The sequence below is a fragment of the Vigna umbellata genome, chromosome 1 (genome assembly GCF_029865625.1).
Source record: "Vigna umbellata cultivar VRB3 chromosome 1, Vumbellata_1.0, whole genome shotgun sequence".
Lineage (NCBI taxonomy): Eukaryota > Viridiplantae > Streptophyta > Magnoliopsida > Fabales > Fabaceae > Vigna > Vigna umbellata.
In genome coordinates this window covers 101963075-101990914 of record NC_142165.1, presented here as the reverse complement: position 1 = coordinate 101990914, position 27840 = coordinate 101963075, and the positions used below count along the sequence as shown (strand labels likewise).

Here is a 27840-nt window from a genome sequence, read left to right as displayed (position 1 = left end):
ACCTCTCTATATATACCCCCATTGCCCTTGTGGTTCTTCTCGTGTCAAATTTGGTTCTTGCATCTTCTGTCTGACATTCATGGTTTTAGGGATTGAATTTTATTTTAGTATATTAGTATTGTTTCGAAGATTGTGGTGTATGGCTTGTGTTTTCCTTCTTGATCAAGTTTTTTCAGGGTTTTCAGAATTATATGGGTATCGATAGATTGTGGTGTATGGCCTGTGTTTCCCTTCTTGATCAAGTTTTGTCAGAGTTTTCAGAATTATATGGGTATCGATAGATGGGCTTTTGTCGGATTGAAGAACAAGATACTTTTTGTAGTAATTTCTTTACACCTTTTCAACTGGTCGCCCGGTTCTCTGCATATGGATGATATGAAAAGCAACATGAAAAGCATAATAGTTCAGAACGGCCAAGGGTTCAGCATAACCTAAGTCTTCTGTGTCTCCTTTCTATTATATATTGTTTTTTGGTATTGATCATTATACATGGGGATTGAACTATGATCTCTTTATCTTCAGTGGTGTTTGGAAATAGTTTTGTAACGTCCTGAATTAAGACTCAGCCGATTTTTTGGATTTCTTGATTTTTTTGGATTTCTTGAATTTTTGGGCCGTACACGCTATGGATGTGTTGTGTAGGATATCAATATATCAATGAGGTTATTCCTGACTGACTCGTGATTGACGATCGTGACGATCTGATTTCGGAGTCTACGGAGCCTATGAAATTTGGTGTTTGTGTTCATTCCTTTGCAGCACTTCTTTCGGCGGTTGATGGCTGCAGCTCATGATATCCTAATTTCTCGGTGAATGTTCTCTCATTTAATTTTATCGACTTGATCACTAAACATAAGGATTGAATTGTGATTTGTTCCTCAGCAGCAAACATAAGGACTGCCATTTTGTTTTTAGGTTTTCTTATCCATACATTTTTTATTTATCTGTGACTAGCTATCTGATGACTTATTTATTCAATTTGAATTTAGTTATTTATTTGATGACAGAGATCTATCGTATCTAGCTTTTGATCTGCATGTATTCATTGCTTTTCAGCACGATGCCGGTTGAGGATTAAAAACCATAAATGTGAATAAAGTTCTTGTTTGATTTTTTGAAATCTGTCAGATCTTGATCTGTGATTTTGTTTCCTTTTCAGCACATTGACAGTTGAGGATTAAATAATAATAATATAATCAGGGTAATATAACTTCCTGGATGAGTTTCATTTGTATTATTTAATTTATTTGATCCGGTTTCTTTGTAGCAATGTTTGGAGGATTTGTTTTAGGTAACAATTGTCTCTTGGAGCATATATTACGAGTGAAGATAGTTCCCTTTGGTTTGAAACATTGTACATTTAGCATATTTTACAGGACTGAGATGTGAGGTAGGATGTGGAAAAACCTACCTGGGGATTTGTCAAGCTTTAGGTTTTGTTACCTTTACATTTCTTATGTCTTTATTTGTGATTAGGTAAACTTGTTTGGATTCTGAGTTTTGGTTGGATTCATTGCTGACCTTGTAGTGTGGCTGGCAGTTCTTGTGGGCGTTTGTAACATGCACTATCAGACTATTGGAGACACGACAATTTGGTAATTTGGAGAGGATTTGTTGGCAACTTTTGGGTCGTTTCTTAGTGATTTAAGTTTATAACTACGAATATGAAGTACTGGATTCATAGTAAAAAAAGGATAAGAGGATAAAATGTCTTGACCGTTAGAGTTTGTGTTTCTTGTCTTGTTCAGCCATGCCGTACTCGAAGCCAGTGAGGAATTGCTTTTTTCTCTAACTGCTTTTTTCTCTATTGCCTCGTATGCATCTCTTTTCCACTTTCTTTACTATCTTTTTGACACTTGTACATTCCTAAGTAATTTGGGTTTCTCATAGCTTTTATGAGTTCTGGATTTATCACCGTTACAAGATGCAATTGAAATTATTTAAAGGAGAGAAAAAAATATATTTTTAGTTTTATAGTACTTTATATTATGTAATTGAAATCATTTAAACGAGATAATTAAGTTTTTTTTTTTTGTTTTATAATACTGAATTACTTTTTTTTTTCTTAGGTGTAGAAAATTTGAAAAGTTGTTTTCTTAGTTCTGACTTCATTTTCCTAATTGTCGAGAGTATTAGAGAATTTTCTTATAACTCCCTTGATTGATGTGGCCGCGGGCGAAGAGAGGTTACCTTAGTAATGACGCCATGCTTCTTGTTGGTTGAGCTTTTACGTGAAGGCAATAGTTATGTGGAGAAAGAGACCGAGATGGAGATCCGGTGAAACCTTAGTTTTTTTTTTCTTTTTTATCGTTGCATTTGTTATTAGTTTTTCTTTAACGTTGCATTTGTTATTTTCTTTGCCGTTATTCTCCTGGCTAAAACTTGTAGAGTTGAACATTTTGTGAATAGGTGCTATATGAGTGAGAGGCTTCGGCACTTGTGTTGCTGGACTGTTGACTCTGCTAATTTTGATTGTCTTCTTCTAGTCTTTTTGCAGCGAAAAGGATGTCTATTGGTTGTGGGGGCAATATCATTAGATTATTGAACTTACTATAAAGCTTTATATTTTATTAAGTTTCCATTTACTATTTTTCTTATGTGCTTCAGTTGGAATCACTGTAGTCTTTTAATGATTGTAGGTTTTACGTGTGTCCGCCATTGTCTTTCTCTAAGCAAGAGCAATACTTGATCGCTGAAAGTATCATCTTGTCGTCTAGGTTCTTCATCTTCTACCCATATTAATTATAGTTTCCTTGAATTCATGGGCTTTACAGGGAACCTTAGAAATGAAGTACGTGCTAATGGTGGGTGGTGGGCAGGTTTCCGGAGAAACCTTGGATTTTATTATCTTGGCATTCATATTTTTCTTTGCCATTATTTTTGAAGTTAAACATGTGGAGAGGGAGATCCTCTTAATAGACGATGTAGGAGTGAGAGGCTTTGACATTTGTGTTGTTGGACCATTGACTCTGTTGATGTTGATTATCTTCTTCTAGTCTTGTCTATTGGATGGTAGATTATTTAACTTACTACAAAGCTTTATGTTTTATACTTACTACAAAGCTTTATGTTTTATACTTACTACAAAGCTTTATGTTTTATACTTACTACAAAGCTTTATGCTTTATTACTTAACTTACTACAAAGCTTTATGCTTTATTACTTAACTTACTACAAAGCTTTATGTTTTATACTTACTACAAAGCTTTATGTTTTATACTTACTACAAAGCTTTATGCTTTATTACTTAACTTACTACAAAGCTTTATGTTTTATACTTACTACAAAGCTTTATGCTTTATTACGTTTCTATTTACTTTGTGTTTGAGTTAGAATTGCTGTTCTCTCTCTTATTGGTTGTAGGAAGGTACATGTGTCAGCCATTTGTCTAAGCAAGAGCAATATCTGCAAATGGTTGGTGGTGGATGTTGGCCAGCTTTCAGAAGCAATGGATCCGGTGAAACCTTGGATTTTATTATCTTCGCATTCATATTTTTCTTAGCCATTATTCTTCAAGCTAAACTTGTGGAGTGAGAGATCTTCTAAATAGGCATAGTAGGAGTGAGAGGCTGACATTTTGTGTAGGAGTGAGAGGCTGACATTTTGTGTAGGAGTGAGAGGCTGACATTTTGTGTTGTTGGACGTTGACTCTGTTGATTTACAGTGAAGAAGATGTCTATTGGATCGTAGAGCCAATAACTGAATATTATTTAACTTACGAACAAGCTTTATGTTTTATTACGTTTCCATTTGCTTTATGTGCTTCAGTTGGAATTGTTGTTGTCTCTCTTATTGGTTGTAGGAAGGTACATGTGTTAGCCATTGTCTTTGTCTAAGCAAGAGCCTCTCATGGAAATTTCTCCATTGGTTTTTAATTATTGTATTTGTTTATTCATCTTATCATCTAGGTCCTTCATCTTCTAACCCAGATTGATTGTAGTTTTCTTGAATTTATGGGCTTTATAGGGAAACTAAGAAATGAGGTTGGTGCAGGGTGTGCAAATGGTGAGTGGTTGACAGGTTCGGTAACAGTGGATGGGGATGGAGTTCTGGTGAAACCCTTTGTTTTATTATATTTGCATTCACTATTTTCATTGCCGTTTTTTTTTTCAAACTAAACTAGTGGAATGGGAGATCTTGAAAGTAGGCACTCTATGAGTGAGAGGCGTCTATTGGTTACTGTTGATTTTGATTATCTTCTCTTACTCCTCTTGCAGTGAAAAGGACGTCTATTGGATCATGGATGCAGTATGTGTAGATTATTTAACTTAATACATTTATGTTTTATTACCTTCTCATTTACTATTTTTCTTGTCTATTTGAGTGGCATTCTTCAATTTGTTTATCATCTTATTATCTTCGTCCTTCATTGTCTACTCAAATTGATTATTGTTTTCTTGAATTGATGGGCTTTACACGGAAACTAAGAAATGCAATGTGTGAAGGGTGTGCAAATGGTGGGTGGTGGGCTGGTTTTGGTAACTGTGGATGGTAATCTGGCGAACCGTAGGTTTTATTATTTTTGAATTCATTATATTCATTGCCCTTATTCTTCAAAGGAGTGGGAGATCTTAAAAGTGGATACTTTATGCATGACATGCTTTGACATTTGTTTGTTGGACAGACTAAACTTGTGGAGTGGGAGATCTTAAAAGTAGATACTTTATGCGTGACATGCTTTGACATTTGTTTGTTGGACAGACTAAACTTGTGGAGTGGGAGATCTTAAAAGTAGATACTTTATGCGTGACATGCTTTGACATTTGTTTGTTGGACAGTTGGCTGTTGCTTTTGATTAATCTTCTTCTACTCATGTTACAGTTAAGAGGATGTCTTGTGGGTCGTGGCTGCAATAGGTGTAGGTCATTTAACTTGCTACAGAGCTTTATGTTTTCTGTCATTCTCATGTATTATTTTTCTTGTCTGTTCAAGATGGATTGGCTTTTTGTCTCTCTTGTTGGTTGTAGGAAGGTACATGTTTGGGCCATGGTGTTTGTATATGCAAGAGCAATCATTTACTGCAAAACTTTATGTTTTATTACATTATTATTTAGTATTTTTCTAGTATGCTAAAGTGGGTTTTGTCTCTCTTATTGGTTGTAGGAAGGTCCATGTTCACTGGACAATTATGGTCACAGAATCTGCTATTGAAATTTCTCCATTTGCTTTTTAGTTCCAGAATTTGTTTATTCATCTTATCGTCTAGGTCCTTCATCTTCTACCTTAATTATAGTTTTATTGAATACATGGGCTTTACATGAAAACGTGTTGGTTGTAGGAAGGTACATGTGTCAGCCAAGGTGTTTGTTTAAACGTGAGCAATACTTGATCGCTGAACCTTATGATGATCGAGCCTACTATGGAAGTTCCTCAATTAGTATTTCGGTTCCTGAATTTGTTTATTCATCTTTTGGGCTTGGGTCTTTCATCTTCTACCCAAATTTCTTGAATGGAAGTGGTCTTGGTCCTTCGTCTTCTACCCAAATTGATTATTGTTTTCTTGAATTGATGGGCTTCACACGGAAATTAAGAAATGAAATGTGTGAAGGGTGTGCAAATGGTGGGTGGTGGGTAGGTATGGTAACGGTGGATGGAAACATGGTGAACCTTTGGTTTTATTAATTTTGAATTCATTATGTTTACTTGTGGAGTGGGAGATCTTAAAAGTAGATACTTTAAGAGTGACAGGCTTTGGATTTTGATTATCTTCTTCTACTCATTTTGCAGTTAAGAGGATTTTGATTATCTTCTACTCATATACTATTTTTCTTGTCTATTCAAGTTCGATTGGCTTTAGTCTCTCTTATTGGTTGTAGGGTACATGTTTTGGCCATGGTGTTTGTCTATCCAAGAGCAATAATTGATAGCTGGAACATTGTGATGATTGAGCTTGTTTTGGAAATTTATGATGATTGAGCTTGTTTTGGAAATTTCTCCATTGGTTTTTTAATTATTGTATTTGTCTATTTATCTCATCAACTAGGTCCTTCATCTTCTACACAGATTAATTATAGTTAATCAATGGGCTTTACAAGAAAACTAAGAAATGAAGTGGTGCAGGGTGTGCAGATGGTGGGTGGTGGGCAACTTCGGAAACTGTGGATGGTAACAATGGATGGAGTTCCGGTTAAACCCTTTGTTTTATTATCTTTGCATTCATTATTTTCCTTGCCCTTATTTTTTAAACTAAACTTGTGGAATGGGTAATCTTGAACGTAGGCACCCTATAAGTGAGGCTTTGACATTTGGGTTGTTGGACAGTTGACTCCGTTGATTTTGTTTATCTTCTTCCACTCCTCTTGCACTGAAGAGGATGTCTATTGGCATGCAGTAGGTGTAGATTATTTAACTTACTGCAAAGCTCTATGTTTGCATTCTCATTTACTATTTTTATAGTCTGCTCAAGTGGCTTTAGTCTCTCTTATTGGTTGTAGGAGGGTACATGTTTACTGGACAATTATGGTCAAAGAATCTGTTATGGAAATTTCTCCATTGGTTTTTTAATTCCTGAAATTTTTACATCTTATCATCTAGATCCTTCATCTTTTACCCAGATTAATTATAGTTTTATTGAATAATTAGACTTCACATGAAAATGTATTGGTTGTAGGAAGGTACATGTGTCTGCCATGGTGTTTGTCTGAGCATGAGCAACACTTGATCGCTGAACCTTATGATGATTGAGCCTACTATGGAAGTTTCTCAATTAGTATTTTGGTTCCTGAATTTGTTTATTCATCATATGGTCTTGGGTATTTCATCTTCTACCCAAATTTCTTGAATGGATGGGGTCTTGGTGCTTCATTTTCTACCCAAATTTGTTTTCCTGAATTCATGGGCTTTACACGGAAACTAAGAAATGAAATGTGTGCAGGGTGTGCAAATGGTGGGTGGTGGGCAGGTTTGGTAACGTGGATGGAAATCTGGTGAACCTTAGGTTTTATTATTTTTGAATTCATTATGTTCATTGTGGTTATTCTTCAAAGTAAATGTGTGGAGTGGGAGATCTTAAAAGTAGATACTTTATGAGTGACAAGGTTTGACATTTGTGTTGTTGGACCGTTGGCTGTTGATTTTGATTAACTTCTTCTACTCATGTTGCAGTTAAGAGGATATTGGATCGATACAGTTTGTTTTACTTCTACTAGTATTACTATTTTTCTTGTCTGTTCAAGTTGGATTAGCTTTAGTCTCTCTTGTTGGTTGTAGGGCGATTCGGTCATGGTGTTTGTCTATGCTAGGGCAATAATTAATCGTGGGATCATTATGATGATGATCTAGGTCGAATGGGCCTTTCAAGAAAACTAAGAATTCAAGTGGGTGCAGGGTATGAAAATGGTGGGTGGTGGGCAACTTCTGGAAACAGTGGATGGTAACAATTGATGGAGTTCTGGTGAGACCCTTTGTTTTATTATCTCTGAGTTCACTATTTTCCTTGCCCATATTTTTCAAACTAAACTTATGGAATGGGTGTTTGGTTCTTGGACAGTTGATTTTGATTATCTTCTTCTACTCCTCTTGCAGTGAAGATGTCTTTGGATCGTGCATGCAGTAGGTGTAGATTATTTAGCTTACTGCTAAACTTTTCGTTTTATTATATTCTCGTCTGCTACTTTTCTTGTCTGGTCAAGTGGCTTTAGTCTCTCTTATTGGTTGTAGGATGGTACATGTTCACTGGACAATTATGGTCAGAGAATTTGTTAAGGAAATTTCTCCATTGGTTTTTTAATTTCTGAGTTTGTTTATTCATCTTATCATCTAGGTCCTTCATCTTTTACCCAGATAAATTATTGTTTTATTGAATACATGGGCTTTACATGAAAGCGTATTCGTTGTAGGAAGGTACACGTGACAGCCAAGGTGTTTGTCTAAGCTTGAGCAATACTTGATCGCCGGACCTTATGATGATCGACCCTACTATGGAATTTTCTCAATTAGTGTTTTGGTTCCTGAATTTGTTTATTCATTTTATGGTCTTGGGTCTTCCATCTTCTACCCAAATTTCTTGAATAGGTGGGGTTTTGGTCCTTCATCTTCCACCAAATTTGATTAATGTTTTCCTGAATTGATGGGCTTTACACGGAAACTAAGAAATGAAATGTGGGCAGGATGTGCAATTGGTGGGTGGTGGGCAGGTTTCGGTAACCGTGGATGGAAGTCTGGTGAACCTTAGGTTATTATTTTTGAATTCTTTATGTTCATTGCTGTTATCCTTCAAACTAAACTTGTGGAGTGGGAGATCTTAAAAGTAAATACTTTATGAGTGACAGGTTTTGGCATTTGTGTTGTTGGACTGTTGGCTGTTGGTTTTGATTATCCTCTTCTACTCATGTTGCAGTTAAGAGGACAGTGGATCGATGTAGTATGTTTTATTACATTCTCATATACTATTTTTCTTGTTTGTTCAAGTTGGATTGGCTTTAGTCTCTCTTGTTGGTTGTAGGGAGGTACATGTTTCTTTCATGGTGTTTGTCTATGCAAGAGCAATAATTGATCTTGGGATCATTATGATTGGATCATTATGATGATCGAGCTTGTTTTGGAAATTTCTCGATTGCGTTTTGTATTTTATTATTTTCTTATGATCTTTGTACTTTTTTATTTTCTTATGATTTAGGTCGATTAATTATAGTTAATCGATGAGCCTTACAAGGAAACTATGAATTGAAGTGGGTGCAGGGTGTGCAAATGGTGGGTGGTGGGCAACTTCGGAAACAGTGGATTGTAACAATGGATGGAGTTCCGGTGAAACCCTTTGTTTTATTATCTCTGCTTACATTATTTTCCTTGCCCTTATTTTCAAACTAAACTTGAGGAATGGGTGTTGGGTTGTTGGACAGTTGACTCTGTTGATTTTGATTATCTTCTTCTACTCCTCATGCAGTGAAGATGTCTATTGGATTGTGCATGCAGTAGGTGTAGATTATTTAACTTACTGCAAAACTTTATGTTTTATTATATTCTCATCTACTATTTTTCTTGTCTGCTCAAGTGGCTTTAGTCTCTCTTGTTGGTTGTAGGAAGGTACATGTTCACTGGACAATTATGGTCAGAGAATCTGTTATGGAAATTTCTCCATTGGTTTTTTAATTCCTGAATTTGTTTATTCATACAATACTTGATCGCAGAACCGTATGATGATCGAGCCTACTATGGAATTTTCCCAATTAGTATTTTGGTTCCTGAATTTGTTTATTTATCTTATGTTTTTGGGTCTTTCATCTTCTATCCAAATTTCTTAAATCAATGGGGTCTTGGTCCTTCATCTTGTACCCAAATTGATTATTGTTTTCTTCAATTGATGGGTTTTACAGGAAACCTAAGAAATAAAATGTGGGCATGATGTGCAAATGGTTGGTGGTGGGCAGGTTTTGGAAACAGTGGATAGAGATCCGGTGAACCATAGGTTATATTATTTTTGAATTCATTATGTTTACTTGTGGAGTGGGAGATCTTAAAAGTAGATACTTTATGAGTGACAGGCTTTGGATTTTGATTATGTTCTTCTACTCATTTTGCAGTTAAGAGGATTTTGATTGTCTTCTTCTACTCATATACTATTTTTCTTGTCTATTCAAGTTGGATTGGCTTTAGTCTCTATTATTGGTTGTAGGGAGGTACATGTTTTGGCCATGGTGTTTGTCTATCCGAGGATCATTATGATGATTGAACTTGTTTTGGAAATTTCTCCATTGGTTTTTTAATTATTGTATTTGTTTTTTTATCTCATCAACTAGGTCCTTCATCTGCTACCCAGATTAATTATAGTTAATCAATGGGCTTTACAAGAAAACTAAGAAATGAAGTGGGTGCAGGGTGTGCAAATGGTGGGTGGTTGGCAACTTCGGAAACTGTGGATGGTAACAATGGATGGAGTTCCGGTGAAACCCTTTGTTTTATTATCTTTGCATTCATTATTTTCCTTGCCCTTATTTTTTAAACTAAACTTGTGGAATGGGTAATCTTGAACGTAGGCACCCTATAAGTGAGAGGCTTTGACATTTGGGTTGTTGGACAGTTGACTGTTGATTTTGTTTATCTTCTTCCACTCCTCTTGCACTGAAGAGGATGTCTATTGGCATGCAGTAGGTGTAGATTATTTAACTTACTGCAAAGCTCTTTTTTAGTACATTCTCATTTACTATTTTTATACTCTGCTCAAGTGGCTTTAGTCTCTCTTATTGGTTGTAGGAGGTTACCTATTCACTGGACAATTATGGTCAAAGAATCTGTTATGGAAATTTCTCCATTGGTTTTTTAATTCCTGAAATTGTTTATTCATCTTATCATCTAGGTCCTTCATCTTTTACCCAGATTAATTATAGTTTTATTGAATAAATGGACTTTACATGAAAATGTATTGGTTGTAGGAAGGTACATGTGTCTGCCATGGTGTTTGTCTGAGCATGAGCAACACTTTTGATGGCCGAACCTTATGATGATCGAGCCTACTATGGAAGTTTCTGATAGGTTCTTGGATCAAGAACCTATGGAAAAAACACTCGAATACACACAAAGACAATATATCTGAATTATACAGCCTCCTTTTATTGAAAAAGAATCAGTAAGAATGGTGTTACAACGTAACCAGAGAGCTTAACCTCCCTCCAAAGAACTACAAGAGTTCCCGCCAAACAATAACACTCAAAGACTCCCCCTCTCACCAACCAACCCACCCCTTTTATACTGACTTACCTAACTGCCAGGCAGTTAGGCTGGGTAATGTCTCTTCTTCTACTAGATACAATTAGTTCCCTAACAGTTTCTCAATTAGTATTTTGGTTCCTGAATTTGTTTATTCATCGTATGGTCTTGGGTATTTCATCTTCTACCCAAATTTCTTGAATGGATGGGGTCTTGGTGCTTCATTTTCTACCCAAATTGATTATTGTTTTCCAGAATTCATGGGCTTTACACGGAAACTAAGAAATGAAATGTGTGCAGGGTGTGCAAATGGTGGGTGGTGGGCAGGTTTGGTAACGTGGATGGAAATCTGGTGAACCTTAGGTTTTATTATTTTTGAATTCATTATGTTCATTGCGGTTATTCTTCAAAGTAAATGTGTGGAGTGGGAGATCTTAAAAGTAGATACTTTATGAGTGAGTGACAAGGTTTGACATTTGTGATGTTTGACCGTTGGCTGTTGATTTTGATTAACTTCTTCTACTCATGTTGCAGTTAAGAGGATATTGGATCGATACAGTTTGTTGTACTACTACTATTACTACTATTTTTCTTGTCTGTTCAAGTTGGATTGGCTTTAGTCTCTCTTGTTGGTTGTAGGGAGGGACATGCTTCGGTCATGGTGTTTGTGGGCAAAAATTGATCGCGGCATCGTTATGATGATGATCTAGGTCGAATGGGCCTTTCAAGAAAACTAAGAATTCAAGTGGGTGCAGGGTATGAAAATGGTGGGTGGTGGGCAACTTCTGGAAACAGTGGATGGTAACAGTGGATGGAGTTCCAGTGAGACCCTTTGTTTTATTATCTCTGCGTTCACTATTTTCCTTGCCCTTATTTGTCAAACTAAACTTATGGAATGGGTGTTGGGTTGTTGGACAATTGACTGTTGATTTTGATTATCTTCTTCTACTTTGCAGTGAAGATGTCTATTGGATCGTGCATGCAGTAGGTGTAGATTATTTAACTTACTGCAAAACTTTTCGTTTTATTATATTCTCGTCTACTTTTTTTTCTTCTCTGGTCAAGTGGCTTTAGTCTCTCTTATTGGTTGTAGGAAGGTACATGTTCACTGAACAATTATGGTCAGAGAATTTGTTATGGAAATTTCTCCATTGGTTTTTTAATTCCTGAGTTTGTTTATTCATCTTATCATCTAGGTCCTTCATCTTTTACCCAGGTAAATTATTGTTTTATTGAATACGTGGGCTTTACGAGAAAGCGTATTGGTTGTAGGAAGGTACATGTGTCAGCCAAGGTGTTTGTCTAAGCTTGAGCAATACTTGATCGCCGAACCTGATGATGATCGACCCTACTATGGAATTTTCTCAATTAGTGTTTTGGTTCCTGAATTTATTTATTCATCTTATGGTTTTGGGTTCTCCATCTTCTACCCAAATTTCTTGAATGGGTGGGGTTTTGGTCCTTCATCTTCCACCAAATTTGATTAATGTTTTCCTGAATTGATGGGCTTTACACGGAAACTAAGAAATGAAATGTGTGCAGGATGTGTAATTGGTGGGTGGTGGGCAGGTTTCGGTAACTGTGGATGGATATATGGTGAACCTTAGGTTTTATTATTTCTGAATTCATTATGTTCATTGCTGTTATCCTTCAAACTAAACTTGTGGAGTGGGAGATCTTAAAAGTAGATACTTTATGAGTGACAGGTTTTGGCATTTGTGTTGTTGGACCGTTGGCTGTTGGTTTTGATTATCCTCTTCTACTCATGTTGCAGTTAAGAGGATAGTGGATCGATGCAGTATGTTTCATTAAATTCTCATATACTATTTTTCTTGTTTGTTCAAGTTGGATTGACTTTAGTCTCTCTTGTTGGTTGTAGGGAGGTACATGTTTCTTTCATGGTGTTTGTCTATGCAAGAGCAATAATTGATCGTGAGATCATTATGATTGGATCATTATGATGATCGAGCTTGTTTTGGAAATTTCTCGATTGCTTTTTGTATTTTATTATTTTCTTATGATCTAGGTCGATTAATTATAGTTAATTGATGGGCCTTACAAGGAAACTAAGAATTGAAGTGGGTGTAGGGTGTGCAAATGGTTGGTGGTGGGCAACTTCGGAAACAGTGGATTGTAACAATGGATGCAGTTCCGGTGAAACCCTTTGTTTTATTATCTCTGCTTACATTATTTTCTTTGCCTTTATTTTTCAAACTAAACTTGAGGAATGGGTGTTGGGTTGTTGGACAGTGACTCTGTTGATTTTGATTATCTTCTTCTACTCCTCATGCAGTGAAGATGTCTATTGGATTGTGCATGCAGTAGGTGTAAATTGTTTAACTTACTGCAAAATTTATGTTTTATTATATTCTCATCTACTATTTTTTTTGTCTGCTCAAGTGGCTTTAGTCTCTCTTATTGGTTGTAGGAAGGTACATGTTCACTGGAAAATTATGGTCAGAGAATCTGTTATGGAAATTTTTCCATTGGTTTTTTAATTCCTGAATTTGTTTATTCATCTTATTTTCTAGGTCCCTCATCTTTTACCCAGATTAATTATAGTTTTATTGAATACATGTGCTTTACATAAAAACGTATTGGTTGTAGGAAGGTACATGTGTCAGCCACCGTGTTTGTCTAAACTTGAGGAATAGTTGATCGCAGAACCTTATGATGATCATGATGATCGAGCCCACTATGGAATTTTCTCAATTAGTATTTTGGTTCCTGAATTTTTTTATTGATCATATGTTTTTGGGTCTTTCATCTTCTATTCAAATTTCTTAAATGAATGGGGTCTTGGTCCTTCATTTTGTACCCAAATTGATTATTGTTTTCTTCAATTGATGGGTTTTACAGGGAACCTAAGAAATGAAATGTGTGCATGATGTGCAAATGGTTGGTGGTGGGCAGGTTTTGGAAACAGTGGATAGAGATCCGGTGAACCATAGGTTATAACGCTATACTTTAAATTAAACTTGTGGAGTGGGTATCTTAAATGTAGATACTTTATGAGTTACCGTCTTTGGTATTTGTTTTGTTGGACCGTTGGCTGGTGATTTTGATTATCTTCTTCTACTCATGTTGCAGTTAAGAGGATATTGGATCGACGCAGTATGTTTTATTACCATTCTCATATACTATTTTTCTTGTCTGTTCAAGTTGGATTGGCTTTAGTCTCTTGTTGGTTGTAGGGAGATACATGTTTCTGCCATGGTGTTTGTCTATGCAAGAGCAATAATTGACCAATGGAACATTATGATGATCCAGCGTGTTTCGGAAATTTCTCGATTGCTTTTTTAATTATTGTATTTGTTTATTTATCTTATGAACTAGGTCCTTCATCTTGTACCCACATTAATTATTGTTAATGGATGGGCTTTACAAGAAAACTAAGAAATGAAGTGGGAGCAGGTATGCAAATGGTGGGTGGTGGGCAACTTCAGAAACAGTGAATGGTCACAATGGAAGGAGCTCGGTGAAACCCTTTGTTTTATTATCTTTGCATTCATTATTTTTGTTTGCGTTACTTTCAAACTAAATTTGTGAAATAGGAGATCTTGAAAGTAGGCACTCTATAATTGAGAGGCTTTGACATTTGGGTTGTTGGACAGTTTACTTTGTTGATTTTAATTGTCTTTTTCTACTCCTCTTACAGTGAAGGGGATTTATTTCTATTGGATCGTGCATGCAGTAGGTGTAGATTATTTAACTTACTGCAAAGCTTTGTTTTATTACATTCTCATTTACTATTTTTCTAGTTTGCTCAAGTGGCTTTAGTCTCTCTTATTTGTTGTAGGAAGGTACATGTTCATTGGACAATTATGGTCAGAGAATCTGTAATGGAAATTTCTCCATTGTTTTTTTAATTCCTGAATTTTTTTATTCATGTAATCGTCTAGGTCCTTCATCTTCTACCCATAATACTTGATCGCTTAAACTTACGATGATCGAGCCTACTATCTTATGGTCTTGGGTCTTTCGTCCTCTACCAAATTTTCTTGAATGGATGGGGTCTTGGTCCTTCATCTTCTACTCAAATTGATTATTGCTTTCTTGAATTGATGGGCTTTACACGGAAACTTAGAAATGAAATGTGTGCAGGGTGTGCAAATGGTGGGTGGTGGGCAGGTTTCAGTAATGGTGGATAGAAATCTGGTGAACCTTAAGTTTTATTATTTTTGAATTCATTATTTTCATTGCCGTTATTCTTCAAACTAAACTTGTGGAGTGGTAGATCTTGAAAGTACCCACTCTATGAGTGGCAGACTTGTTGGACCATGGGCTGTTGATTTTGATTAATGTTGTTCTACTCATGTTGCAATGAAGAGGATGTCTCTTGGATCGTGGATGCAGTAGGTTATTGAACTTACTACAGAGCTTTATGTTTCCTGTCATTCTCATGTATTATTTTTCTTGTATGGAATGACTTTAGTCTCTCTTATTGGTTGTAGGTAGGTGGGAATGACTTTAGTCTCTCTTGGAATGACTTTAGTCTCTCTTATTGGTTGTAGGTAGGTGGGAATGACTTTAGTCTCTCTTATTGGTTGTAGGTAGGTAGATGTTTTGGGTTACATGTTTCTGCCACGCTGTTTGTCTAAGCTAGAGCAATGATTGATCACTGTTATGTTGATTGAGCAGGTTTTGGAAATTTCTCCACTTCATTTTTAATTTTATATTTGTCTATTTATCTTTTTGTCTAGGTCCTTCATATTCTATCCAGATTAATTGTAGTTTTCTTGAATTGATGAGAAATGAAGTGGGTGCAGGGTGTGCAAATGGTGGGTGGTTGGCAGAACAGTGGATGGAGTTGCGGTTTGAAGGCCTTTGTTCTAATATTTTTGCATTCATTATTTTCATTATGGTCTTCGTCCTTAGTCTTCTATCCAAAATTATTATTGTTTTCTTTAATGGATGGGGTCTTGGTCCTTCATCTTGTACCCATATTGATTATGTTTTTCTTGAATTGATGGGGTGGGGAAACGAACAATTGAAATGGGTGCAGGGTGAGGAAATGGTGTGTGGTGGCCAAGTTTAGGTAACAGTGGATAGGGAAATGTTAAACATTGGGTTTTATTATATTTGAATTCGGTATCTTTGAACTCGTTATTTTCACTGACTTTCATTGAATATATTCGTTAGGTTAAACTTGTGGAGTGGGAGATCTTATAAATAGGCACTGTATGAGTGAGAGGCTTTGACATTTGTGTTGTGACAGTTGGCTGTTGATTTTGACTATGTTCTTCTACTGATTTTGCAGTGAAGATGTCTAATGGATCTGGATGCAGTGGGTTTAGATTATTTAACTTACTACAAAGCTTCATGTTTTATTATGTTCTCATTTACTATTTTTTTGTCTCCTTGAGTTGGAAGGGCTTCAGTCTCTTTTATTGGTTGTAGAAAGTTACATGTTCCAGCTATGGTGCAAGATCAATTATGCTGAACATTATGATCATCGAGCCTGTTTTGGAAATTTCTCCTTTGGAGTTCTAGTTTCTGAATTTGTGTTTTTATCTTATTGATTAGCTCCTTCATCTTCTACAAAAGATTAATTATATTTTTTTCCTATGCAAGAGCTTTACAGGGAAACTAAAATGAAGTTGGTGCGGGGTGTGCAAATGGTGGTTGGTGGGAAGGTTTGGGATGGAGTGGTTGGATATCCAGGGAAAACTTAGGTTCTATTGTCTTGGTATTCTTTATTTTCTTTGCAATTATTTTTCTGGCTAAACATTTGGAGTGGGAGTTCTTGTAAACAGGCACTATATGAGTATGAGAGGCTTTGGCATTTGCAGTGAAAACTTGCTTGCTATGGTTGTCTGTTGTTTGTGGAGGAAATGGCGGTAGATTATTATTTGGAATGGTTGTAGTCAATCTCGTTTTATTGTGTTTCCATTCACTATTATTCTTATGTGGTTGATTTGGAAGGCATAGTGTCATATATTAGTAGTAGAAGGTACATTTATCATTCCGTGTTTGTCCATGCAAGAGAAATACTTGATCATTGAAGGTTATGATCTTCGAGCCTGTTATGGTGTAAGTGTGGAATATGTTCATTGTGACGCTGAGGGTTTCATTTACTGGTACAGAGCAGTGTTTTCTGGATTAATTTTTAACTGGCTAAACTTGTTTGTTTGATTCTGATCTTGGTTTTAACTGTCACTACGAGAGTACTCTTACAAACTCACATTTGAGGTGGAAAGGTTTGTTTCTTTTTTATGTGTTATAGGTTTATAAAAGAAATTGTGGGATGAGCATGGTTGACCAGTTCTGTTGTCTTTACTCTTTGATTTGATGGTTTGCTCAAAACCTTATGGTAATATCTCCATTGTGTTTTTAATTCTTGAATTTATGAATTCATCTTACCGTTTAGATCCTTCATCTTCTACCTAGTTGATTATATATATATATATTTATTTTTTTTTTTTATTTATTTATTTTTTAAATTCATGGGCTTTACACTGAAGCCAAGCAATGAAGTGTGATGAAGATGTGCAAATGATGCATGGAAATTCTGTGATTTGTGATGCTAAAGGTTTTATTTACTGTTACATTCTTCTGACTTCATTTTTAATTGGCTAAACTTGGTTTGATTTTGATCTTGGTTTATTGATGGTGGTGTGCACGGAGGGGGAGTTTGTAACAGTCACTACAGGTGCATCTGTTACATTTTTATGAGTTCTGGCCTTATGGAAGGCTTTGTGAGATGAACATGATTGACAAGTGTAAGGCTTTGTGATTTGAACATGATTGACAAGTGCTCTTGGGCTTACTCTTTGATTTGATGGTTTGCTTATTGGTTTTCCAAAACCCTTCAATTCATTGTTTTTTATATTTGTTTGATTTGGATAGGAATATGTATTTCTAAGCAAGATGATACTGGAGTTTTGGGGAAGAATTTGGTAATCTCAGGATGCGGTTCTTGAAATGGTATAATGTAACTATTTGCATGAATCCCTTTTGAGCACAAGCGAGGGACTTGTATTCATTGAAGAGTTTAGAAGGGCTTATGATAGCTTGTGATGGACCGATCTTAACTTATTTAGGCCTACCTTGGTTTTATGAGATCATCTTGGGCTTGCAGTATCTGATATTCTTATGGTTTCTGTACCAGGAATTGATTCAATTTTATGGCTTTAGTTTCTGGTGTTGAAACTCTGAAGTTACCTATATGATCTACCAGTATATCCAGTTTTAACTGGATATCATTTGTTAACAACATTCCTTTTGGAGAGGGGTTTGTTTAAGCCTACTATGAAAACAGAAGCAGCTAATGAAAACCTAATTTCTTCTATGTGATTCCATTTCTTACTTTGCTGTCATTTGGAGTATGTACATTGTGTTGATATATGCTTGCTATAGAGTAGTTATCTTTTTCCCTCCTTGTTGTTTTGACTGCTTAGGTCAGAGTCTTTGGAGGTATTTTGGATTAGGATATGTCCAAGTATCAACAGTCTATTTCCAATTTTGAAATATGGATGTGATTGTCAGATATTTTCTAGGAATATGGATGTATATTTAATTCAGTTTTATTCTTGTATTGAATTAGATATTTGTTAACATGGTCCTTTAATTCTTATATAATTATTATGAATGATTATTGCTTTAGTAGTTATTCCTGTTTGAAATTCATACTTATTTAAAAAAATGTTCTATTTTCCTTTCTACATTTTGTTCTTTTCTATGGACTCTGATCAGTAAATTGAGATTATTTTTTCTTGTGATTTGGATTATGTGAATATTTACTCTGATAGCAAAATAAGTATTTACTCTCATCGCAAAATAAATATTTACTCGGTAGAATGTATTATATGAATGTGAATGATTTATTTTAATGTGAATATTTACTCTAATAAGAATGTATTATGTGAATGTGAATGATTTATTTTAATGTTATATAAATTATTTTTTTATAGTGTACTCAGTAAAATGAGATTATTTTTTTCGTGTGATTTTTTGTAATAGAAACAGTTTACTGGAATTCTTTTCTGTTTTGTAAATATTTTTTTTTAAGATCTTTAGTCTATTAGTTAGAAATTTTTAAACCATTTTATGCATGTACCTTATTAGATATATAATCCTAAATTGTCCTGTTTACATTCTAGATTAGAGAAATGAAAAACAAGTACACTTGTTATATATTATAAAATTATTGTATGATTTGTCAAAACTACATTTAGATTAAAAAACAAAATTGAATTCATACTCTTTTTATATTCTTCTATTGCCTTAATATTTTTGAAATAGAAAAGCAATTGTAAAAACGTCACCACATCTTTAGTTATAGATAGGTAGTCTGCTCCATCTGAAGTAGCTCTTTACTGCTGCAAACACTAACAATATCTAGTTATATGTTTTCTTTTGATAAATAATCTTCATTACTATCAATAAGATTTAATTTGGTCCAAGTCTAATATGACTTCCGTATGAATTTAAATCAGACTAGATGTTTTGGTCAGTCTATGAAGACTTTTTCGGCCATCATTCATGTGGGGCAATGAGAAAGTTTATACTTCTTCTATTTAGAACCTTCACCATAATATTTTTTATTAGCTTGGCATATAATATTTTTCTGTTTCAACTTATCAAGGTTTGATATTTTCTTTACAGAATTTTTATATAATTATCATATTTCATCACAAAAATTACCATCCTTCCATTACATATATTCTCATTCATTCAATAAAGTTTTTATGAAAATCTTTAATCAGTTTTCGTTCAAATACATTCATTCAGCAAGTCATTCTTGGAGGAAGTCTACTCACAGAAATAAGGTGTGTTTAATGAAAATAAATAAAAAAGGGTCATGTTTCAATTAATACTCGCATCGAAAAATTGATGGCCAATATCCAAGCGACCAAAGCTTATTGAAATCAAACTTTTAGGTAGTGTCTAAAGCTTATAGAAATCAAATTTTTAGGTAGTGTCCAATGGTAGCACCCAAGACTTCTAAATATCACTGGTGTTAAATGTTTTTAGCGCCAAGGCATTGCCAATCCCCACATATTTTAAAAGTTTCTGCATTAATTTGCTCTTAATTTACTCTTTTCTTACACACTAATTTGCTCGTAATTTACTCTTTTCTTACATGCTAATTTGCTCTTAATTTACTCTTTTCTTACCTCAAATGGGTATAGTTTGATTTTATTTATCTTCATGAAGCATCAATTAATTATGATGCAGATTCATTCATTATACAAATTCATCTTAACTAAATAAATATTTATCTCGAGTTCTTAAAATTACATGGAAGTTTTTCTTTAAAAAATAATCAAAGAAAATTACAAAAAAATGATTTTATTCTAAAAATCGATCATTGAAGCTCCTAAACTTAGAAGAAAGTTTAAAAAAATAAATAAATTTGAAAGAATGATAATTTAAAAAAAAAATAAAACATGATTAACGGGTGATACTATTTATAGGCTCGACTTTTATAAATAAAGTTAATCAAATCTGTTTTTAAATATAATTTTATCCTTTAACTATTTTCTAGTCGGTAGAATAAGTTAATTCTAATCTTTTATTAAATTAATAAAATTATATATAAAAGCAATATATATTATTTATTTAAATTTCATATATAATCTCATCAACAATTTATTTTATTGCAACTGATTCACATGAACTATATATTGTAACTGATTCACATGAACTATATATTGCAACTGATTCACATGAACTATATAATAATAATAGAAGTTGGGAAAACATGTAACTATGTTTAAAATTTGATACACAATAATTAATAATATAAAAAAAAGATTAGTTAAAGTTGCTGAAAAATGAGTCACATATCCCATGAGTAAAACCAATTAGCACATATTAATCTGATTCAATTTGGAATAAAAGTTAACATTCAAAACAAATTTAATAAAATGTTGTTTGAATTTTGAAACTGAGAAGTTACATTAATATTAACTTAAACACAAAGAAATGTAATAAACTATTTATTACATTGTATACTTTCCCGCCAAATGAGTTGGCGCCCAAAACCCTCTCTTATATATAGAAATTTATTGTATACTCCCTGTTCAGTCCTGTCATAAGTGGCTTTGGGGATTGAGTTTTGTTGGTAGCGGAGTTGTATTGGTGTTGCGTATGCGATTGTTGTGTTTCTTGTTAGTTGCCTTCTTGATCAAGTTTGTACGAGGTTTTGGTAAATTATATGATGTTTATGATATGGTTTTATGGGATTGATCAAATGCAATAATTCGGAGTTTTGGCAAATTATACCTAGTTTCTTATACGGGTTCAATTAATTATTTTTTCTCTGCAGCAATGATCGGTGGATTTATTTTGTGCAACATTTGTCTCATTGAGCATATATCATGAGTGAAGATGTTTCTTTCTAATTTGAAACTTTGTAAATTAAGCTTATTTTACGAGAATGATATGTGAGGTAGGATGTGGAAACACAAGTGATGGGATTTGTAAACCTTTGGTTTTGTTATTCTTACATTTCTAATGTCTTTATTGAAGTCTGACTAAACTTTTTGTTTGAATTCTGAGTTTTGGTTGGATTTACTACTAACCTTGTAGTGTGGCTGACAGTTCTTGTGGGTATTTGTATTTCTTGACTATGTGCACCTTTTTTACACTTACATTTCTAAGTAATTTGTGTTTCCCATAGAACTGTGAGTTCTTGATTCATACTGCCCTTTTACAGGATGCAATTGAAACGATTGAAAACATTTTTTTTTTCTAAGGTGTCTCAAATTTGAAAAGTCATTTTCTTTGTTATTAAGTTATTACTTCATTTTACTAATTATCAACAGCACTGCACAATTTGATTTTAACACTTTATTTTGTGGCTGCTGGCGACTGCGACTGCGACGCCTCCCCAAGCTCTGGTTGCCAGGAGCGGCGCCTCCCCAAAGACTGTGGTGGCTGCAGGCACAAGCGACTCCTCTCTCATTGTTTATCTACTTTGTCATATTCTCAACAGAGATTATCTTAGGGACACCATGCTTCTTCTTGAGCTTTTACACGAAGGCAGTAGATATGTGGGGTCAGGTTTCGAAAACAGTATAAGCTGTGCCTTTGTTACTTTATGTATTATTATCTTTGCATTCATTATTTTCCTTGCAGTTATTCTTCAGGCTAAACTTGTGAAGTTAGAGTTGTAAGTAGGCACTATATGAATAAGTGAGGCTTTAACATTTGTATTGCAGTGAAGAGAATGTCTATTGGGGTCGTGGAGGCAATTGCAGTAGATATTGAACTTACTTTGAAGTTTGAGGTTTTGCTATATTCCCATTCCCTATATTTCTTATGTGCTCTATTTGGAACTACGGGTAGTCTCTCTTATTGGTGGTTGGAAGGTACATTTATCAGACAATGTGTTTGTCTGAGCCTGTTATGGAAATTTCTCCATTATTTTTTTCTTGAATTTATTTATTCATGTTATCATCGAGGTCCTTTCTGCCCATGTTAATTATAGTTTCATGGTTTCCCGGGTAAACTAAGCAACGGAGTGGGTGCAGGATGTGCAAATAGTGGGTGGAAGTTCTTCGATCTGTGAAGTTTTATGGAACAAGTGCGGTTGGACTTTACTGTCTGATTTGATGGTTTGTTTCTTGCTTTGAAACGTTCTACTGTGCAATTTTGATGCCTTCTGCTGATAACTTCTAATAGAGATCTTTGACTCTTATTATTCCAAAACCTTTCTGTTCATTGTTTAAATTGGAGAGTAATTGATGTGTTTCTAAGCAAGAGCGACATGGATTGGATGAGAATTTGTTAATTTCTGTTGATTTGGAGAACTTTTCTTCGAGAAATGACAACCAATTAAAACTACTAACGACTCTCGATAAAATGATTTTCTTTGAATTAGAATGAAGAGCTATCAACTCTGGATAAGATTTTTTTCTTTGTTAATTATTCTATTTCTATTCCAAATCCAGGTGTTGATTGAACTGTTTGCATGAATTCCATTTTAACACACTCCACCGAGTGTGACTCTTTTTCTGTCTGAGTATTAAAAATCATGAAATAGGAACTGCTTATGACAGCAAGTGAACTATCATAAGTTTCTATGCAATTTTGCTTTGAAAGACTTATTATTACGAGAGGCTAAGGCTACCTTGGTTTGATGTAACCATTCAGGACTTACTATATTACTATCTTCTATGGATTTTCTATTTTCAGTAATGTATGATATGCGGGCAGTATATGATATCCTTGTTGTTTCCGTATCAGAAACTGATCCAATCTTAAGGCATTAAGTTTCTAGAATTGGATTTGTACGAGACAACTTGTAGTGAAGAGAATGTCTATTGGGGTCGTGGAGACAATTATGGGAGATATTGAACTTACTTTGAAGCTTTAGTCTCTTTTATTGATTGTAGGAAGGTACATGATTCGGCCACGGTGTTCATCTATCCAAGATCAATACTGCTGAACATTATGATCATCAAGCCTGTTTTAGAAATTTCTCCTTTGGAATTTTAATTCTGGGATTTTTGTTTTTATTTTATTGATTAGCTCATCATCTTCTACCCAGATTAATTATACTTTTTTTCTGTATGCATGGGCATTACAGGGAAACTAAAATGAAGTGGGTGCAGGGTGTGCAAATGGTCAGCCATTGTCTTTGTCTAAGCAAGAGCAATACTCAATATCTGTAGATTATTTAACTTCTATAAAGCTTTATATTTTATTAAGTTTCCATTTACTATTTTTCTTATGTGCTTCAGTTGGAATCACTGTAGGCTTTTATTGGTTGATACTTTACATGTGTCAGCCATTGTCTTTGTCTAAGCAAGAGCAATACTTGATCGCTGAATTTAATGATCATGTCAGTTATAGAAATTTCTCCATTGGTTTTTTAAATATTGAATTTGTTTATCATCTTGTCATCTACGTCCTTCATCTTCTATCCATATTGATTATAGTTTTCTTGAATTCATATTTTTCTTTGCCATTATTCTTTAAGCTAAACCTGTGGAGTGGGAGATCTTCTAAAAAGGCGATGTAGGAGTGAGAGGCTTTGACATTTGTGTAGTTGGACCCTTGACTCTGTTGATGTTGATTATCTTCTTCTTGTCTTGTCTATTGGATCATAGAGCCAATAGCGGTAGATTACTTTATACTTTTTGAGTTAGAATTGTTGTCTCTCTTATTGGTTGTAGGAAGGTACATGTCTCAGCCATTGTGTTTGTCTAAGCAAGAGCCTCTCATGGAAATTTCTCCATTGGTTTTTAATTATTGTATTTGTTTATTCATCCTATCATCTAGGTCCTTCATTTTCTAACCTTGATTTTAGTTTTCTTGAATTTATGGGCTTTATACGGAAACTAAGAAATGAGGTGGGTGGTTGGCAGGTTTGGTAACAGTGGATGGAGTTCCGGTGAAACCCTTTGTTTTATTATATTTGCATTCACCATTTTCATTGCCTTACTTTTCAAGCTAAACTTGTGGAATGGGAGATCTTGAAAGTAGGCACTGTATACTTATCATTGACTGTTGAATTTAATTATCTTTTGGTCCTGTTGCAGTGAAGAGGATGTCTATTGGATCATGGATGCAGTATGTGCATATTATTTAACTTACTTCATTTATGTTTTATTACGTTCTCCTTTACTATTTTTCTTGTGTGTTTGAGTGGTTTTAGTCTCTCTTATTGGTTGTAGTAAGGTACATGTTTTGGCCATGCTGTTTCTATAAACAGGAGCAATACTTGATCACTGGACATTATGGTCAACGAGTCTGTTATGGAAATTCCTCCATTGCTTTTTTAATTCTTGAATTTGTTTGTCATCCTATCATCTAGGTCCTTCATCTTCTACCCAAATTAATATAGTTTTCTTGAACACATGTGCTTTACAGGGAAACTTATTGGTTGTAGGAAGGTACATGTGTCGACCATTGTGTTTGTCTAAGCATGAGCAATACTTGATCGCTGAACATTATGATTATTGAGCCTGCTATAGAAGTTTTTCAATTAGTATTTTGGTTCCTGAATTTGTTGACTCATCTTATGGTGTTGGTCCATCTTCTGCCCAAATTGATAATTGATTTCTTGAATTGATGGGCTTTACAGGGAAACTAAGAATAGAAATGTGTGCATGATGTGCAAATGGTAGGTGGTGGGCAGGCTTTGGTAACAGTGGATGGAGATCCGGTAAACTATAGGTTTTATTAATTTTGAATTCATTATGTTCATTGCGGTTATTCTTCAAACTAAACTTGTGGAGTGGGAGATCTTGAATGTAGATTATAAGTGACAGGCTTTGACATTTGTGTTGTTGGACGGATAATTGTTGATTTTGATTATCTTCTTCTACTCCATTTGCTTTTTAATTCCAGAATTTATTTATTCATCTTATCGTCTAGGTCCTTCATCTTCTACCTTAATTATAGTTTTATTGAATACATGGGCTTTACATGAAAACGTGTTGGTTGTAGGAAGGTACATGTGTCAGCCAAGGTTTTGTTTAAACATGATCGAGCCTACTATGGAAGTTCCTCAATTAGTATTTCGGTTTCTGAATTTGTTTATTCATCTTTTGGGCTTGGGTCTTTCATCTTCTACCCAAATTTCTTGAATGGAAGTGGTCTTGGTCCTTCGTCTTCTACCCAAATTGATTATTGTTTTCTTGAATTCATGGGCTTCACACGGAAATTAAGAAATGAAATGTGTGAAGGGTGTGCAAATGGTGGGTGGTGGGTAGGTATGGTAACGGTGGATGGAAACATGGTGAACCTTTGGTTTTATTAATTTTGAATTCATTATGGATGGAAACATGGTGAACCTTTGGTTTTATTAATTTTGAATTCATTATGTTTACTTGTGGAGTGGGAGATCTTAAAAGTAGATACTTTAAGAGTGACAGGCTTTGGATTTTGATTATCTTCTTCTACTCATTTTGCAGTTAAGAGGATTTTGATTATCTTCTACTCATATACTATTTTTCTTGTCTATTCAAGTTCGATTGGCTTTAGTCTCTCTTATTGGTTGTAGGGTACATGTTTTGGCCATGGTGTTTGTCTATCCAAGAGCAATAATTGATAGCTGGAACATTGTGATGATTGAGCTTGTTTTGGAAATTTATGATGATTGAGCTTGTTTTGGAAATTTCTCCATTGGTTTTTTAATTATTGTATTTGTCTATTTATCTCATCAACTAGGTCCTTCATCTTCTACACAGATTAATTATAGTTAATCAATGGGCTTTACAAGAAAACTAAGAAATGAAGTGGTGCAGGGTGTGCAGATGGTGGGTGGTGGGCAACTTCGGAAACTGTGGATGGTAACAATGGATGGAGTTCCGGTTAAACCCTTTGTTTTATTATCTTTGCATTCATTATTTTCCTTGCCCTTATTTTTTAAACTAAACTTGTGGAATGGGTAATCTTGAACGTAGGCACCCTATAAGTGAGGCTTTGACATTTGGGTTGTTGGACAGTTGACTCCGTTGATTTTGTTTATCTTCTTCCACTCCTCTTGCACTGAAGAGGATGTCTATTGGCATGCAGTAGGTGTAGATTATTTAACTTACTGCAAAGCTCTATGTTTGCATTCTCATTTACTATTTTTATAGTCTGCTCAAGTGGCTTTAGTCTCTCTTATTGGTTGTAGGAGGGTACATGTTTACTGGACAATTATGGTCAAAGAATCTGTTATGGAAATTTCTCCATTGGTTTTTTAATTCCTGAAATTTTTACATCTTATCATCTAGATCCTTCATCTTTTACCCAGATTAATTATAGTTTTATTGAATAATTAGACTTCACATGAAAATGTATTGGTTGTAGGAAGGTACATGTGTCTGCCATGGTGTTTGTCTGAGCATGAGCAACACTTGATCGCTGAACCTTATGATGATTGAGCCTACTATGGAAGTTTCTCAATTAGTATTTTGGTTCCTGAATTTGTTTATTCATCGAATGATGGTCTTGGGTATTTCATCTTCTACCCAAATTTCTTGAATGGATGGGGTCTTGGTGCTTCATTTTCTACCCAAATTTGTTTTCCTGAATTCATGGGCTTTACACGGAAACTAAGAAATGAAATGTGTGCAGGGTGTGCAAATGGTGGGTGGTGGGCAGGTTTGGTAACGTGGATGGAAATCTGGTGAACCTTAGGTTTTATTATTTTTGAATTCATTATGTTCATTGTGGTTATTCTTCAAAGTAAATGTGTGGAGTGGGAGATCTTAAAAGTAGATACTTTATGAGTGACAAGGTTTGACATTTGTGTTGTTGGACCGTTGGCTGTTGATTTTGATTAACTTCTTCTACTCATGTTGCAGTTAAGAGGATATTGGATCGATACATTTTGTTTTACTACTACTATTATTACTATTTTTCTTGCCTGTTCAAGTTGGATTAGCTTTAGTCTCTCTTGTTTGTTGTAGGGCGATTCGGTCATGGTGTTTGTCTATGCTAGGGCAATAATTAATCGTGGGATCATTATGATGATGATCTAGGTCGAATGGGCCTTTCAAGAAAACTAAGAATTCAAGTGGGTGCAGGGTATGAAAATGGTGGGTGGTGGGCAACTTCTGGAAACAGTGGATGGTAACAATTGATGGAGTTCTGGTGAGACCCTTTGTTTTATTATCTCTGAGTTCACTATTTTCCTTGCCCATATTTTTCAAACTAAACTTATGGAATGGGTGTTTGGTTCTTGGACAGTTGATTTTGATTATCTTCTTCTACTCCTCTTGCAGTGAAGATGTCTTTGGATCGTGCATGCAGTAGGTGTAGATTATTTAGCTTACTGCTAAACTTTTCGTTTTATTATATTCTCGTCTGCTACTTTTCTTGTCTGGTCAAGTGGCTTTAGTCTCTCTTATTGGTTGTAGGATGGTACATGTTCACTGGACAATTATGGTCAGAGAATTTGTTAAGGAAATTTCTCCATTGGTTTTTTAATTTCTGAGTTTGTTTATTCATCTTATCATCTAGGTCCTTCATCTTTTACCCAGATAATTTATTGTTTTATTGAATACATGGGCTTTACATGAAAGCGTATTGGTTGTAGGAAGGTACACGTGTCAGCCAAGGTGTTTGTCTAAGCTTGAGCAATACTTGATCGCCGGACCTTATGATGATCGACCCTACTATGGAATTTTCTCAATTAGTGTTTTGGTTCCTGAATTTGTTTATTCATTTTATGGTCTTGGGTCTTCCATCTTCTACCCAAATTTCTTGAATGGGTGGGGTTTTGGTTCTTCATCTTCCACCAAATTTGAT

General features: G+C 34.8%; 2 long non-coding RNA genes across 38 annotated transcripts; one reads left to right on the top strand and one right to left on the bottom strand.

The window, feature by feature from the left end:
• Positions 1-34: 34 nt before the first annotated feature.
• Positions 35-18256, top strand: LOC148206996 (uncharacterized). Of its 37 annotated transcripts, none has more exons than XR_015783882.1 (5): positions 35-8013; positions 8109-8173; positions 8271-9406; positions 9816-9881; positions 9975-18256. It is a non-coding gene; the product is annotated as an uncharacterized LOC148206996 (long non-coding RNA). The 37 variants fall into 37 exon arrangements; XR_015783864.1 differs by adding an exon at positions 9522-9617 and having other exon boundaries at positions 9738-18256; XR_015783869.1 differs by having other exon boundaries at positions 8271-12091; positions 12187-12240; positions 12351-18256.
• LOC148206995 (uncharacterized) lies at positions 11242-26990 on the bottom strand. Its single transcript, XR_015783891.1, has 2 exons — positions 25395-26990; positions 11242-25345 (listed from the first exon to the last, which is right to left on the bottom strand). It is a non-coding gene; the product is annotated as an uncharacterized LOC148206995 (long non-coding RNA).
• Between the last annotated feature and the right edge of the window lie 850 nt (positions 26991-27840).